General features: G+C 35.7%; 1 long non-coding RNA gene across 2 annotated transcripts in view; it reads left to right on the top strand.

Moving 5' to 3' along the window:
- LOC137640645 (uncharacterized) overlaps positions 1-17,500 on the top strand; it is a 770,193-nt gene that overhangs the window by 233,556 nt on the left and 519,137 nt on the right. The window lies entirely within an intron of this gene.

Genomic DNA, 17,500 nt, shown 5'->3' on the forward strand with positions numbered 1-17,500 from the left:
GAAAAATATATCTATACAACTTGTAAAAAAAGGCTATAAACATTTTTGTTTTCAAAAATATTTATTTCAATCACACATTCTATGAGAATAGAAAGAAAGTGTAAGAGGAGATATAAAAATTGGCAACAATGAAATTTACATGAATTTATTTACTGAATAAAACCAGTTGAAGTAAATATTCTAAAGAAAGGAAATGTTCTAAAACAAAATATTTGTAAGTTCACAAGATAAGATATAAAATGGCACGTAATTAATTAATCACATTCCGATACTCGAAGAATCTATTAGTTAGCGACTGCAACTGTAAGTCTGTTACGATATTAGTTTTTTCTTATGTTACTCACAATTCCACTTGACTTTTCGAAATTAATATCTTTCAGCGACTGTTTTCTTCTCAGTGCTGCACTTTTCTGCAAAATGTTGGCTTTTCCACTAGACCTTTGACCATAATTGCTTGTCCATCTCATATAAAATTCCGTCCATTAATAACATGGCTCCACCTTTTTCGATTTGAACTAATTCAACTATTTCTTTTAATGAGGATTGTATCATCTGAAACTAAAAGAAAATATTGATTTTCCTTGTATTGTGAGCATTGAAATCAACAAAATATTAACTAATAATTAGAATACTATCGAACAACTGTTTCCGAAGAATAGTTCGTAAATTGTTTGTTCGAACAATTACGAAATGGAACAAGTCGTTTTTGTACAGATTTTGCATAACTGTTTTCGAAGAATATTTGTGTCTTAATATATCTATATATATATATATATATATATATATATATATATATGTATGTATATATATATATGTATATATATATATATATACATATATATATATATATATATATATATATATATATATATATATATAATGTAAATATACTATACTACTGTATATATGTATATATTTACATTTTATACACATGATTATATATTCTCTATACGCTTGATATATATATATATATATATATATATATATATATATATATATATATATGTGTGTGTGTGTGTGTGTGTGTATGTATATATATATACATACATATATATATATATACATACATACATACATACATACATACATACATATACTGTGTATATATATACACATATATACATGTATACATACATATATATACACACACACACATATATATATATATATATATATATATATGTGTGTGTGTGTGTGTGTGTGTGTACATATATATTTCTTTAATCTTCTCAATCTTCAAATATTTGTCCTTTTTTAAATCCTTTACTGAAGCAGAAGTTCTCAGTGGAGTATGCAAAAGAAATACTTATTTGGAAAACGCGTCGGCTTTTGCTTTTTCCCCTTTTTGCAAATATCCTAAGGAGCGCCGTGATTTATGGTGGACCATTTCCAGGTCAACTGACTTCCAGGGGCGAATAAATTTTGCAGCTATGGATGTGTCACGTACTTTGATGAAATTGGATTCAATAAGATCCGACGGACGACGTTTTCAGGCTGTCGATGTCCAAGGGTGGAGGTCAAGGCCAGCATTTTGTGAGAGAGAGAGAGAGAGAGAGAGAGAGAGAGAGAGAGAGAGAGAGAGAGAGAGAGAGAGAGAGAGAGAGAGAATAACTGCCGCAGTCCGCTGCATGAAAAAGTCATGGTGAGATGCAAGTATAGCGAGTATAATTTATATCAATATTATTTTCAGTATCCTTTTCTATCATTCCTTAACCAATTGGTCGCATCTACAAGTCGAAGTACGGCCTGTCAGGATTTTTCTAGAAAGGTAGGGTGAAAAGGAGAGCAAGAAGAATGTTTGAGATGCTGGACAACTATCGGGAAACAAACTACGAAACTGAAGATGAAGAAGAGGAGGAAGAAACTAATAATTTGAAAAAGCACTCCAGAAGAAGACGGGCAGTATTAGCCTTGTCAAGTTAGCTATTAGCTATTACGGTCACTTCTGCGCCTTCAAAGAAATAGTAGTTGATTGGGTATATTTCAAGAAGGATGGACTCTTACCAACGCCGTGACAAAACTACATAATATATTAACTGTATTCTCTCACCAACCTCCGACAGTCTGATAGTGATAACACATTTTCGTTTTACTTTTACCGAAAGAACATTTTGCAGTGATACATTCCTGGCTTATATACGTAGAGGTCACGAGTATTTTCCTCTTGCCTTAAGTAAACCACCCATTTGTTATCATATTACCATGATGCAATCGCTATATTATTTGAGATAAAATGAGAAAAGAAGAATGAATTTTGCCTTCGCCAAAATCGAAGGTTATGTATTCACCCCTGTAGTCGTTTGTTTATTAGTTTGTGAGCAACTTTACACAAAAACCGCTGGACCGATTTTGACTAAACTTGGTAGTCATGTTGGGTATGACCCCACGATGAATCTGTAATATTTGGATAAAGTATATCAAATTACAAGGACGCAACAGTACTTTGAAAATAACCGCAATGTTAAGTAAATCCAAAATATTTTGTTAGTTTATTTTTCATTGTGAAAAGCATTACGCTACAAACTACTGAATCAATTTAAGCGAAACTTGGTGTACACTTGGGGGTGAGGCCCAAGGGCAAATCCTTTAGATTTTGTAGAAAATAGATTGAAGTAAAATTTTGTACGCAGTGGAGGTGAGAGCAATATAAGACTGCTTGGTGTGGCGAAGGTATGCTCTTTACCAAGTGCCCTTCTAGTTAGAGAATGTAACAGTCTTGACGTTAGCACACTGATAAACTTGTTTGAATTCTTGTAGGATATGATATAAAACAACCAAGATCCATATTACTTTCACAGGCAAAAGTTTATAATAAATCAATAAATAAATCACGTAGAAATGGTTCAGAATGTATTACCATTGCTGTTTTGACGTCTTCATCTTGATCAGTTGCTGAAGAGAGGTTTGATTCATGGAGGATCTTTTCCAGGTCAATGGCGTTCCAGGCATGAATACATTATAGTTCGTCGTATCCTTTGCATATCGCGATGGAATTGAATTCGATAAGATCTGGTGGTCATTTTTTTCCCGCTGCAGTCGTTCTCTTATCTATTGAAAAGCAGATGCTGCCCGATTAAAAGGCATTTAGTTTTGTACTAACACTTTGAATACATGTAAAGACGGTGGGAAAATTGGTCCAATATGATTTTAATGAGTTTTCCTTTCACGTTGTTTATGCAGTAGATTATAAAGGTCCTATTCATGGCTGATCCATCCTATTCCAAAAGTTACATGTATATCGTGCCACAACCTTTGTTTTAATAACAACAAAAACAACAATAATAATTACATGAAAATTATACTCATACTTTTTCCTTTTGTCGAGTAACTATTGTCTACAACAGTTAACTCCTACCTCGTGGCTATCCTTTGACTAAATCAGGCCAGCCCAAGTCCAAATGTTCTCTCCACTGGGCCTCATACAACCAAGTCTAAAACATATAAGTATGCTGTACGAAGTTAGTTTTGTCCTAGCCTAAAGACTATACGTATCGCCCCTGGAACTTACCGTCCTGATTCTTTAAATGACTGTATTTTTGGGGGTTTGGGTAAACTCCTAAAAAAAATTAGATTTATGGTAATTGTTTTGGCCCTGTTTCATATAGCCATGATCATCCGTATATTGTGTTGATATTCTAGGAATAGATAATGTCTGTCACTTTCTTGGGTTAGAGTAGTCTTGCTTAAGGGTACACTCAAGAACACTGTTTCCGTATTTCCTTTCCTCACTGGGCTATGTTCCCTCTCGGAATCCTTGGGCTTGTAGCCTCCTGCTTTTCCAACCAGGGATGTAGGTTACCTTAGCTAATAATAATAATAATAATAATAATAATAATAATAATAATAATAATAATAATAATAATAATAATAATAATAATAATAATAATAATAGAATCCCGTTTTCGTAATATCCTTCCCTTAACTTATACGGTATGTCCAAAGAAGGATAGATCCTGTCTTATTGATTGAGAAAACTCTTTGCAGTGAATCAACAGATTAGATATTCATTTAAGAAAATATTTAGATCAGATGAATTTTTTTTAAATTTTGCAACTCCATGTGAACTAGCACAAATTTGCTAAATAAAAATTCTTCAAGAAATTTGCCAAGGTGAACTGAAGAAATTCTGACGTAGGAAACTGCAATTTGCTTATGGTTTTCCATTTAGACACGTTGCCTCATTAGCCTTATTAGGGAGATATATATTTTTTTCAAAAGCATAAAAAAGAAATAAGCGACGAAGAGCGAGAAAAAGAAATAAGACACTTTGGGGGAGGGGGAGGGGGGAGGAGAGAAGAAAGAAGAAAGATGCTCACAAACGAGCGAGGCATTTCTGTTAGAGGAACAACATAAATTCAAGAAAGTGAATTCCAAATAGAGTTCTCAAGAAAACGATGTAAGAGGAAAAGAGAGAGAGAGAGAAAAAAAAACTCCGAATATCGTTTGGTTCTTCTTTTTCTTTAATATTTCCTCTCTAAATTTCCAGGGGACAGGCGAGATTCATGGAAGACCATTTCCAGGTCAACCCTGTTCCAGAGGCAGAATAAATTCTACAGCGACCAATCTTTCGCTTATCGCACTGAAATTGAACTTTAATATTTAAAAAGTGGACCATCTTTGCCTTCTTGCAACCCACGTTCATGAAGGGAAACAGCAGGCGAAAAATAGTATGTGGCAACGGAGGAAAGAAAGAATTCAAGTGTTGCTCTAAGGTTTAAAGGTGAATCAGGATTGGCAGATGCAAGGGAAAGTGACAGTCATGGCTAGCGGGATAGTGGCCTGCTAGAAACTGACCATATATACATATGATCAGTGCCCAAGACCCCTTTCCCCTCAGCAAGTATACCTAAAGATTTCCCAAGCCCCCTTAGCTCACACCGATGGTGAGGTTGCAGACACTTAAATGTTTATTCTGTGCAACCTCACCAGGCATTGACGTTTCTGATATGCCATCACAACATACAACTTGCAGATTCCACTCTACAAAGAACAGACAAGTTATTAAAAAGCCCAAAATATGATATTCTTTTAAGAATCCACGATTTTTTTTTTTTAATTTTATTTACAGTTTGTTGAATAAACATATCAAATGAATGTGGGATACATACTAACCTCGTCAATTGGGACGAGAATTCCTAAAATCCACATAGGATATAATTTTTGTTTAATGTAGTAATGAATGACTCCCACTAACTCAACACTCCTTTAGGCTTATATGCCTTTTTGTGGCTTATACTAGAGCCTTCTTTTCTTAGCATTATGCCATCTTTATCCGGATATCCTGCAAAACTTCTACAAAATACACGACGCCCCAGGAGATGTCGTTTCCATAGTTTCCTTTGTCTTCTGTCTAGTCGTCGTCTTTATTCCCTTGCTCACTTCCGATGCTTTCTTCTCTTCCAGACGCTTTACGTTCTTAGCTTATTGAGTGGTGAGAGAAAAATCCTTTCCAATTGCTAGTTTTTAATTCGGTTTCAATCTCATTGGACGAAATTATATTCATGTATAGGTTTATATAATCATTTGGTAAGCTCAATCTACTAGTTGGTCCTCTTGTTTTTACCTTGCATTCCCTAAAGAAGCAAAAGTAAAAAGAAATAAAAAAAATGAAAATAGATAGAAGGAATAATTTCTTTTGATAAACATTTTCTCTTAGAAACAGGATTTGAAAGTATTTTAAAAAGTTGAACGAACTGTATTGTTTGGGGGTCATAAAGAAAACCTGTACCGGATTAAAAAAAAATATTGTTAAAAACCCTTAATTAATAGTAATAATAATAAAAAAATCTGAGATATAGCTGATATGATTCCATAGAAATATAAGACAATATGAAAACTTATGAGAAATAATTATGAAATTTTTTTAGAGCAACTCCATGTCTTCTCGCCAACATGAAAAACAACTCAACTTTCAAAGATCCCAATAACTTCCGAGGTTAATGAGGTACGACTGTCGTATCTGGAATCTGGCATAGGTACTGAAATATTTTTCTGATCTAAATTGTCAGTTTGACTTTGGTCATTGTTCAGATTATAAAAAGGGAACATATCTTTTGCCTAAAGTTTTCTGATTTCTAAAAATTTTATTGTTTGAGTGTTTCTTTAATCTCCACTAAATAGTAAAGAGCAACGCTTTTAATATAAATATATTTCCTTCCTTTCACGTTCAGAAGTATTGACAGACGTATGACTTCGGTCTCTTCCCGTGCCTCGGGTAGGGGATAGAGAATAGTCATATCTGGTGAGAAGGATTATTTTTTTCTCCAAGCCCCGACAGGTTCACTCGGAAACCATAATCTCCCACAAATTGCCGAAACTACCGGCCTATTGTTAGGAAAGGGGGAGGGGTGGGATAAGTTCAATCTGTGTGCGTGCGCGCGTGTATTAGAATAATATTCAGTTCCAAGCCCCATGTTTTTAAAGCTACCTTTTTTGAGGTTAAGATTATTATTATTATTATTATTATTATTATTATTATTATTATTATTATTATTAGTTAAGCTACAACCCTAGTGAGAGGAGCAAGGTGCTATAAGCCCAGGGCCTCCAACAGGGAAAATAGCCCAGTGAGGAAAGGGAATAAATGAAAAGAAGTATTTAAACAAATAGAATAAAATATTTTTAAGAACAGTAACAACAAAAAAATAAATCTTTCATATACAGTATAAAAAAAAACTCGAAGAAAAACAAGAGGAAGAGAAATATGTTAGAATAGTGTGCTCAAGTGTACCCTCAAGCAAGAGAACGCTACCCCAAGGCAGTGGAAGACCAAGTTTCAGAAGCTGTGGCATTACTCAAGACTAGAGAACATTGGTTTGATTTTGGAGTGTCCTCTTCCTAGGAAAGCTGCTTAGAATTAATTGATTAAGAGTGATCCATGAGCAGGAAAAGCAAGGGACTCCTCAGTGACATAGAGACCAATCATATATAGGCTCTTTCCACCAAAACTTGGGCCTGTGAGATTAGACAATAGCTGCCGACCACTCTGCTAGTTCACAGTGACGGTGAGGTTATGAACACTAGTGAAAACGTTTTCACTGGAAGTTTCATTAACCTCAATGGCTGCGCAGCATTCAATGTATAATTTTGAACCTGTAAATGATGGGGGCCATGCGGTTGGTCAAGGTCAAAACGTACAGAACATCAAGGTGATAGACAATATAATTCTCGACAAGTCAGTGCCACTTTCAAGAAATATATGGATCCTGCAAGTCTCATGGTTTCGCATGATGGTTTCTCTCGAGTATAATGATCCATTCTAGTAAATAGGATACATAACTAAAATTTTACCATAGTTTTTTCCTTCCCAATTTTCTTGCTATCTTACGAACTGACCTTGGCACTTAGATGTAGGGCATCATGATCAATTATATGCAATGTGATTAGCCTGGACGTCCCAGTTTATTATACTTAATATTATGCTGATCGAATCGCACTATATTGAACTCTCACGTATTTGTTAGTTATACTCTCCAAAAAAACTTTTTTTTTGGTGAAGGGTTGTCCTTCGTGAATTTTACTCGCATCTCGAACTAATTTGCTTTCTGCATACCACTTATCTGTAGAAAGATGGTTTTAAAGAAAGAATGGGGAAATACATTCCCATATATATATATATATATATGTGTGTGTGTGTGTGTGTGTGTGTGTGTGTGTGTGTGTGTATATATATATATATATATATATATATATATATATATATATATATATATATATATATATATATATATATATATATATATGTATATATAGATATATATAAATTTCATCACATTCTACATGATTATATTAGTTAGTTTAGGAATGCTATACATTACTTTTAAAAGAGGATTACAAATTTGAAAGTCTATTGAATATCTATAGAATCACATCCCCTGATGTTCATCGTTCTGTTCGTAATACTAGGCATACTGTTATTTCTAATAGTCAAGCCTTATCCATCATGAGGCTCAATACTACACAGAATTCTAGAAGTTTTATTCCAGCTGTGACCAAGTTGTGGAATGATCTTCCTAATCGGGTTGTCGAATCGATACAACTTCAAACTTGCAGCAAATGTTTTTATGATGAACAGATTAACATGTCTCTTTTTATAGTTTATTGTTTTAATGTTGTTACTGTTTTTGAAATGTTTTTTTTATTACTTTTCATATAGTTTGTTTATTTCCTTATTTCTTTTCCTCACTGGGTTATTTTTCCCTGTTGGTGCCCTTGGCCTTATAGCATATTGCTATTCCAACTAAGTGTGTAGCTTAGCTAATAATAATAATAATAATAATAATAATAATAATAATAATAATAATAATAATAATAATAATAATAATAATCTTTGCTCACTCTCCAGCTGCAATTTTGTTTCTGTTCTCGTCATGAAATAGATCCGGATGTTTTTATTTCTTTTTTTTTTTTCTTTTTTTTGTCGTATATTATTTTCCGAGCTGTTCTCGTTAGAAGAATGACTCTTTCATCTTTTTAATGAAGAGAAATGAAAGACTAATTCCTCGAATCATCTGGGGATAATATGCAAGAGCTATCTGTTTTTTTTTTCTGTTTTTTTTAGCGTAAGCTGTTGTACATCTCGTGAAGCTCAATGTTTACAATTGAAAACTTTTCATGTAAAATCAGAATAAGCTTTGGCTTTTGTTCTGAGAGGGGAAAAAATATGATCGGTAAAGATTTTGTACATAAATATGATATATCAGAGTTGATAGCATTAAAAACATGAAAATTCCTGTCTTTTAAACAAAAGAACGAAATCCATATTCCTGAAAAGAATTTCATGATATATATATATATATATATATATATATATATATATATATATATATATATATATATATATATTGTGACGTGCCGAAGGTTGTGTTGTGACTCAAAGACTGGATAAAAGCAACTGAGTGAGTTTATTATAGAACGCACTCCTTTATATACAAAACCTCAAAGCAACAAGAAATTTCATGAACAAAAAACAGACGCTGTTACAGAGGAGAAAAGCAGACATGTTTATTCTGGTTCTTTTTAGTGCGAGGGAAGAGCGAAGATACAAGCATAATATATACACAAAATGAACTATGTACGATCGTGTGACACACGGTTGGTACATGGCTCCCCTCCTAAAAATGACATATTGTACATGTTAAATAGGGCGCCCTGATCTAGAGAGGCGAACTGTAGGCGGGTCACCTGGCAGGAGATAAGCAGGTTTTAGACGATCAATGGAGACCCAGTCTTCTTTGCCATGAATGTTTAGTAGGAATGCTTTAGGACTGCGTGGGATCACAAGGAAAGGGCCCGTGTAAGGGGGTGTTAGCGGTGGCTTGCTAGTGTCGTTGGCGTAGGAAGACGTGCGTTGCAGAGTGTAAGTCCGTTGGTATGTGATGCTTCGCTGGGGGCTTGTAAGTCTGGCGTCATTGAGTAAATTTTCCCTCGATGTGACGTATGCGCTGGAGATCGTCGGAGGAGGTTGTAGAAGGAAAAAATTCGGCAGGGACGACCAACGGGTCGTCATATGCCATTTCAGCGGCGTCGTTTCCTGAAGAGTTCCCTTGGCAAAAGAGAACGACAAGCACCCTTGTCTACCAAAAATCGCACGCCCGTTCTTGCATCATGTAAAAAGAAAAGATTAGAAACATGGGTGGCCACCGCCACGAGCGATGGCCTACTTACACGTTTTTTGGCCACTGACATTCCTTGGCACATTTCTTCGTGGTTGCCCCGAATCTGAAGTGGTAGTAGCAAAATTGCGGCGGATGGGAGGTAGTAAGGGGCTGTAGAAGTCGTTGGTTGGGGCGCGAGCGATTGGTGGGTGGTGGGTGGCTTTGTCGCTGCTTCGGCACGTCACGGGGTAGGCGTGTATGTCCTACGTCATTCACGTCAGCTTCGGTTGACGTTGAATAGGCATCCTCTTCGTCAGGGGTGGAGGCGTTGATGGAGTTCTTGAAGTGGCTGTCCATAAGGACGTCGGCTTTGGTCAAAAAGTCCTTTATGGGTAAACCATTGACATCGGGTATGGCAGCGCGTATAGGTCCGGGTAAACGGAGTATCCAAAGGGCACAAAGTAGGTTCACCTCACGAGGAGAGCCGTCTGCGGCAGGTTGCAGGCGAGCGATACTGGTCATTTCCCTGAGGGCAAGCGAAGCCCTTTGGTCCCCCAACGGTTGTTGCGAGAGCTGAAAAAGCTTTGATATACGGGCGGCTGGCGACGGCGAGTACTGCTGCAGAAGGTATGTTTAGAGGGCGTCATACGCTATTGGGGTGTCTCCTTGTTCACAAAGCCAGTCGAATATTTCCGGGAAGGTGTCCTCGGGTATCAACGCGAGAACATAATGGGCTTTGATGGTTGAGCGAGTCACGCCCTTGATGCGAAACTGGACTTCTGCGCGGTGAAACCAAGCAAACGCGCCTCTGCTGATGAATGATGAAAGTTTCAATGTTGGAGTCGCAGCAATAACTTCCGTAGAGTCCGCTATAGTACCAACGATGGAGAGACGTGGGGGGGGTGGAAAGCGGGAGGAGCGAGTCGACTTCCGGGGTCACCAATGTGACGGGCCGAGAGAAGGTTGTGACTCAAAGACAGGATGAAAGCATCTGAGTGAGTTTATTATAGAACACCCTCTTTTATTTACAAAAGCTCAAAGCAACAAGAAATTTCATGTTAAAAAAACAGACAGTTACAGAGGAGAAAAGCAGACATGTTTATTCTGGTTTTTTTCATAGTGCGAGGGGAGAGGGAAGATACAAGCATAATAAATACACAAAATGAACTATGTACGATCGTGTGACACCCGGTTGGTATAATATATATATATATATATATATATATATATGGGGCTGTGTATAGGTATGTATATATGTAGCCCACATAAATAAATGTATATATAACATGTGTGTATGAACATAGTGTGTCTAATCAAGGCCTTGGTTCGCTCTGCCCTGTTGAGCAATTTTATCCGATATTTTGTAGTCTAAAGGTTGTAGAATTTGAAATCCTAATTTATCTATATAGTTATGTACATATAAATTTGGTTAAGTTTAAGTTTGTTTCCAAGTACGGTGAGGCTTTTCCATTGTTTTAATTCTTCTTCTAGAGCCAGTGCGTCCAAATCTTCGCCAGTGACGTCTTGAGTACTGAAATATTCGTGGACTATATAGCTATATTAGTCTCTCTCTTAGAGTTGCCTCTAGACAGTATAATAGGCTGTTATGCTCAGAGACGTTGGTTTTCTAAATGAGTCCTTATTCTGAGCTGCGTGTTCTATTTTTTAAGAAACCAATCTTTTTTTTTTTAAGATAGATGGTATTCATCGGGCAAATGAGTGGTGTTGAATGTTAGGACTAAGTACCATACTACTCATAAGTACTGCTATGAAAGTTTATGCCTTGAGATTCATGTCATAAAAGTTTGTGATTATGGCTGGTATAACTACATTTATTTGTGTGCCATCGATCGGAATCTAAACTTGGATGATTCCTTATTAGATTGTACTCATACCACTATGTCTAAGAAACAAGAGCATTATAGAAAGTTTTCTGTTGTGCTTCTTGGTGATTTCAATGCTCACCGTAGGAAGTGGTTGAATTCTGTTTATCCTTTTGATCGCCTTGACTTAAGAGCTTGAAATATGTCTCTGAATCAGGATGTGAGCAAATAAATAAAGCTTCTCACAGATCTGGTAACTCCCATGGTGTTAAAACAAGTAAGGTTGGTTCTTCAGTTGGGACGTCTGAAAATGCCTTGGTTTCGTTAGTAATTTAGACTGAGCAGTCTTTCTCTGATGTATCTTATTTATGTCAGATATAAATAAAACTCGAACAGACTGGAATAGCATTTTGCCTTTAAAATGGCCACAAATGTATAATAGAATTTTTTCGCGTTACGAAGTATAGCGAAAAATAATTGTCCTAACGACATGTAAGCAGATCTTAAGTGTCTTGTTACTTAAGTTCAGTTGTTATGTAGGCAGTGGCCAATGATAATTTAGTGTTGGGTGAAACGTATTCGATGTTTGAAGAGGTATTTAGGAAGTGGTCACTTTCTAGCGCACGCTAGCCCGAGCAAGTCGAATTTATTAGCCAGGACGCCAGGCAGGGTCAAATACAGCTTCAGATGTGAATAGTGTTTTCACGTTAGCAATCAGAATGCTGAAACCGTTTCAAGAAGTGATGGACAATCTATTATCCGATTTCCAGCAGAATATTCAACAAGTATCCGCACCTCGTTAAAGTATGATGGAAAACCATTTGAATGAGCATCACGTTATTTTGAGGAAACTGATACGAAAATGTTAGCATTAGATGCGATTGTTTATCAACTTGGAGGACAAGGAACATCTAAAACTGCTGCAGAAACGAGTTAGTACGCAAAGAGCAGCATCGCCGAAAGTGTCAAGCTAGTTAAAGATCGAGGGAAAGTGTGGATTCATATCAACTTTGATGGAAGAGGTCTAGAGCTCAATAAAGGCCGAGAGTTGACATTGGAGCCAGGAATGTACCAAGAAAGACGTCGAAAAGATAAGTGAAAATATAGCTGTTTTTATTTTGTATACTTAGCAGTTGGTACAAGGAAATTGGAACATTGTGTTTATTTTATTTTATTGTTTTAATCGCCTGTTGGTTGTTGTTATTCACAATACATTGAACAGAATTAGATTGGGTCCGGTAAGATAGTCATTGACGTCTAAAAGGGTGATCACAAAATTCCATTTCAAAACCGTTACTGTGGTTGTTGGATTGGGTAACAATAGGTCAGAAAGGGACGAATCAGAATTTATTAAAAGAGAATGGGTGACACTGGTATCAGAAAAACTAAGAAATAATTCCTTTGACGGTGACCAAGAATGGAAATGGTAAGCAAAGGCTGGTTTTTTATTACAAACTTTTTAAGGATTTAATCAGTCTACAGTCTGCTTATCGCATAGAAATCTATTGAAACGTTGCCAATATCTTTCTCATTGGGGAAAAATTTAAAAAGTTTTTTATAATGGATTTTCTTTAGATATTTTTGAAGCGGCGGTACATCTTTACTAAAGTTCTTAAGTCTGTTAGATATTGGAGATCTAAGGAAGTGAAGATTGAAGTATTTTTAGATGATGGCATAGCTGCGGATGGTTGATTTGAAGGGGCATTGGATGCTAGCTATTTACTTTTAAAGCTTCAAGATTTGGATTTATTTACAAGAAAGTATAATTGGTTTTCAGACTCTAAATTGTATTTGAAAAGGTTTACAGAGGAAGAATACTGAAGGCGAATTTCGTAACTACAGTATTAGGATAAACTATGTCGTTAAAGACCTTGTTTAGATGCCAAACATTCTGAATTAACGAAAACGTTATTTTAACGAATATCTTTTGGACAGAATTTTCTGTTACATAATTTCCACGAAATTTGTCGTGAAAGGTATTGTTAAAATGAAAACGATAAAGTATTTCTGTATTTTTACATATTGAGCAAAGCTAGTTGAGAACTTAATGAAGAAATATCAGATGCTCTGGTTGAGATCACGTTTTGACGCAGAAATTCATTCTTTTTATTTTGGTCGTTACTTTAACTATATACTTGCATCAGACTTATTTAACCTATTACTTCATTGTGACGCCTAAGATGTAGGCAGTTTATCACTATATTGTGACGCCTAAAATGTAGGCAGTTTATCACTATATTGTGACGCCTAAAATGTAGGCAGTTTATCACTATATTGTGACGCCTAAGGTGTAGGCAGTTTATCACTATATTGTGACGCCTAAGATGTAGGCAGTTTATCACTATATTGTGACGCCTCAGATGTAGGCAGTTTATCACTATATTGTGACGCCTCAGATGTAGGCAGTTTATCACTATATTGTGACGCCTCAGATGTAGGCAGTTTATCACTATTTTGTGACGCCTCAGATGTAGGCAGTTTATCACTCTATTGCGACGCCTAAGATGTAGGCAGTTAATTACTATATTGTGACGCATCAGATGTAGGCAATTTATCACATTGCGAAGCCTGGGATGTAGGCAATCTTATAAATATATTGCGACGCCTCATAGGGAATTTACCGCTATATTGTGACTCCTCAGATTTAAGTTATATTGTGACGCCTCTGGTGTTGGGAAATTTATATGTTGTGACACCTCAGTAGTAGGTTTGGAGTAATTCTGAAGTTTTTAGCGATGAATACAGCGCATTTTTTTTTTTTTTTTTTTTTTTTTTTTTTTTTTTTTTTTATATCATGAAAAGAGTGGTTGGAAACTGGACAGCAAATTAATCTTTAAAATTAAACATGAAGGAGCAGGAGGCAGTCGACAGAATTATGTAAAGTACTTTGGCAATGTTTGAACGTTGTTCCAGATAAAATTTTCGATTTTAATGCAAGTAGGTAGCAAAAAGCCAGATTTGGAAATCATAGAAAACCTAAGAATTTAAACTTGTACTGAATACACTGTTCAGGTCATCAATGTATGTAAGCCCAGAAAGAGTACAAAAGAGCGGATTTTTTGAAGTGTTGTCAACTAACATGGATGAATGGTCAATTCTTGTTTACATTTTTCAGAGTTATGGACTTGTGAGAGTTATTCAATCTTTAGACTGTTTTGCTACTTTTAAAAATATGTTGAGGTTTTTAATCTCTAATATTGGTGTCCAGGTACAGAGGCAATTGATGCTTTAACTTGAGGTTTGGTGCTTTATACCAAAGGTTATTAATAAAATGGAGGTAAAAATTCTTAAGTAGAATATTCCAGAGTGAAAGTCCTCTCCATCTTGACTGTTCATATTAACGAGGGAAACTTTATTGTTAAACTTTGAGTGTTTACGTAACAAAAGTTTTATTACACGGCAAAGATAAGGGAAAAAAAAAAAAAAAAAAAAAAGGAAATTTTTCGCTGAAATTTAACTTTGATATAGAAGGTAAAGGTTTTTGAAATTACAAGTATATGTGTACATTGTTTTATTTTTGGAATCTGCTTTCCAGGATCGTGAATGCAATGAAATGCCAGCAGTCGTCTTTAACGGTGGCATCTAATTTGGACAGGAAATTGGGGAACCTCAGTTGTCATGGGCATCTTATATCATCGATGAATGACAGCACCGACAAGGCCTACCAACTTGTCTTTCAACAAAGAGAAACTTACAATAATGGTCACGAGCAAAGCTTAATGCCATTGTATGTTGCTTTATTTATGACGCTTTTATTAGATTCCGGCGCTTTAGTAATCTCCAGTGATCAAGCTATTTATGCCATAACGTGCATGCATGAAATGAGGGGTTACATAGATCCAACGGAAAATTCACTTGTTAAATCTTTGCAAGCACCTGTGAAACATTAAGCTGGTAGATCGGTGCATACAAAGGATCTTTTTGATAATATGGTGTTGCAGAATCTGTGCGGATTATGTTTTCCTATATTGAAAAACTTCTTTATCATTTTGATAGATCATTAAAGTTTTCTTATCTGAGATTTGGGGAATTAAGTTTATTGTAATTTGAAGATTTCTTAGTTGAACAGAAAAAAAAAATGAAAAATCACCAAGACTGTGAAGTTTTTGATATCGGAAGTTGTCACAAATGCTTTTCCATATTTGATGTCTTTTGCTTGATACAGAGGAAGCTGGAATGATTTTGTCCTTTGATCGATTTATCTTTAAGAAGTTAAAGCTCCTGTAATGTAACCAAACATAATTTTTTGTTAAAACTGTGGCTACAAGTTCAAACATCGCAAACGATAACGTCAGGGATAGGTGTCTTCATAGACATGAGTGTTGGTAGTCTGTTTCAAGTAAACATGTTTGTCAAAGGCTTCAAAAAGAGGTTAAATGTGTAAATCATACAATCGGAACATTTATTTCTTTCTCTCCATTTCTTTCCTTCTCTCCCTTTCTTTGGTATTATCTAGGGTCAACCGGCACGGTGCGCTATAATGCAATTTAATGTTTTATTATGTTTATACCTGTAGAGAATGCGGAGTGAAGTGAGGACTAGAATTTTTTCGCGTTACGAAGTATAGCGAAAAATAATTGTCCTAACGACATGTAAGCAGATCTTAAGTGTCTTGTTATTTAAGTTCAGTTGTTATGTAGGCAGTGGCCAATGATAATTTAGTGTTGGGTGAAACGTATTCGATGTTTGAAGAGGTATTTAGGAAGTGGTCACTTTCTAGCGCACGCTAGCCCGAGCAAGTCGAATTTATTATTAATATTATTATCATTATTATTTATTAGTAGTACAAGAGTGAGGTTCCACCACTCAAATTTGAGTTACTCTGCATTATTGCCGTGGATACACAGGTTTCCATAGTTTTTTCAAAACTTGAGATTTTGTTTTTTATCTATGGTTTTTCCTGGGCGGCAGAGGAGGCTTATATGTTAATTTGAAAGTTTGTTCATTTTGTTTTAAATATGCACTGCTATATCAGTACAGAAGTTTGTAAAAGTTATTAGAATATGTGATGTTACATCTAGATTGTTTTCTAAAAGTATGATTCATTGAAAAAATAAACCTGGCGTCAACCGGCACGCTATAATGCAATTTAATGTTTTATTATGTTTATACCTGTAGAGAATGCGGAGTGAAGTGAGGACAAGGGTGGACTCTGCTGTTCTCTTGAATGAGAATCTGGTCCTTTCTCTTGAGATAAAATACAGGGAAGGACAAACCCTGGTTCAGTGGTGATTACAAATCCAATTATTTGCAGAAGCAAGAGTATTATCACCCATGGAATAATCATACTCGACTAAGAATACACACACAAACGCGCGCGCGCGCGCGCGAAAAGATAATTTTCCTTTTATTAAACCTAGTATGCTATCTACCAATTGATTTCGACTGGGTCATCTTTTAGCAAATTCCCTTTGGCCAAAGGCGTGCATTCTCTCTCAGGAAGATCTAGTCTTGTTGTAGCTGAATAATACCCGTCTAATTTTGATAAGTTTGTTATAAAAAAAAGAAAGATTTATTTTTTTCGAAAGTATGCTGTCCTACTCTAAATTCCTCTACAGGTAGAAGTAGAAGTAGTAGTCAATGCTGTAATAGAGAAAAACTTCAGCATTAAATTCTCAACGAAACTGAGGATGAAATGCATTAAGATTTTATTGCATATCTTGGTATAGTCTATCCAGTTCTATTGGATTTTGGCACGCATATAGCTACACAAAGAAATTGTTGCTCTCTCTCTCTCTCTCTCTCTCTCTCTCTCTCTCTCTCTCTCTCTCTCTCCTTCCAACGCTTTGTTTCATCATAGTTTATATCTCTTTCATTCTCAAACTGTCCAATCTACGTATGTTCAAACTCCTTTGATGGTTCGGAGTTAGATATTTTTGTTGTTTGTTGATATGGAGATGAAAAAGGAGGAAAGAGCTTAGTTAAAGCAGAAACAGGGTTCGAGTCATTCGACTCTAATAAAATTGCGTTCTTTGCCTTTGAAAGATTTGGCTAACAGAGAGAGAGAGAGAGAGAGAGAGAGAGAGAGAGAGAGAGAGAGAGAGAGAGAGAGAGAGAGAGAGAGATTTTCTCTATTGAGAT

This window comes from Palaemon carinicauda, chromosome 5 (assembly GCF_036898095.1).
Source record: "Palaemon carinicauda isolate YSFRI2023 chromosome 5, ASM3689809v2, whole genome shotgun sequence".
In the NCBI taxonomy this organism is placed as follows: domain Eukaryota; kingdom Metazoa; phylum Arthropoda; class Malacostraca; order Decapoda; family Palaemonidae; genus Palaemon; species Palaemon carinicauda.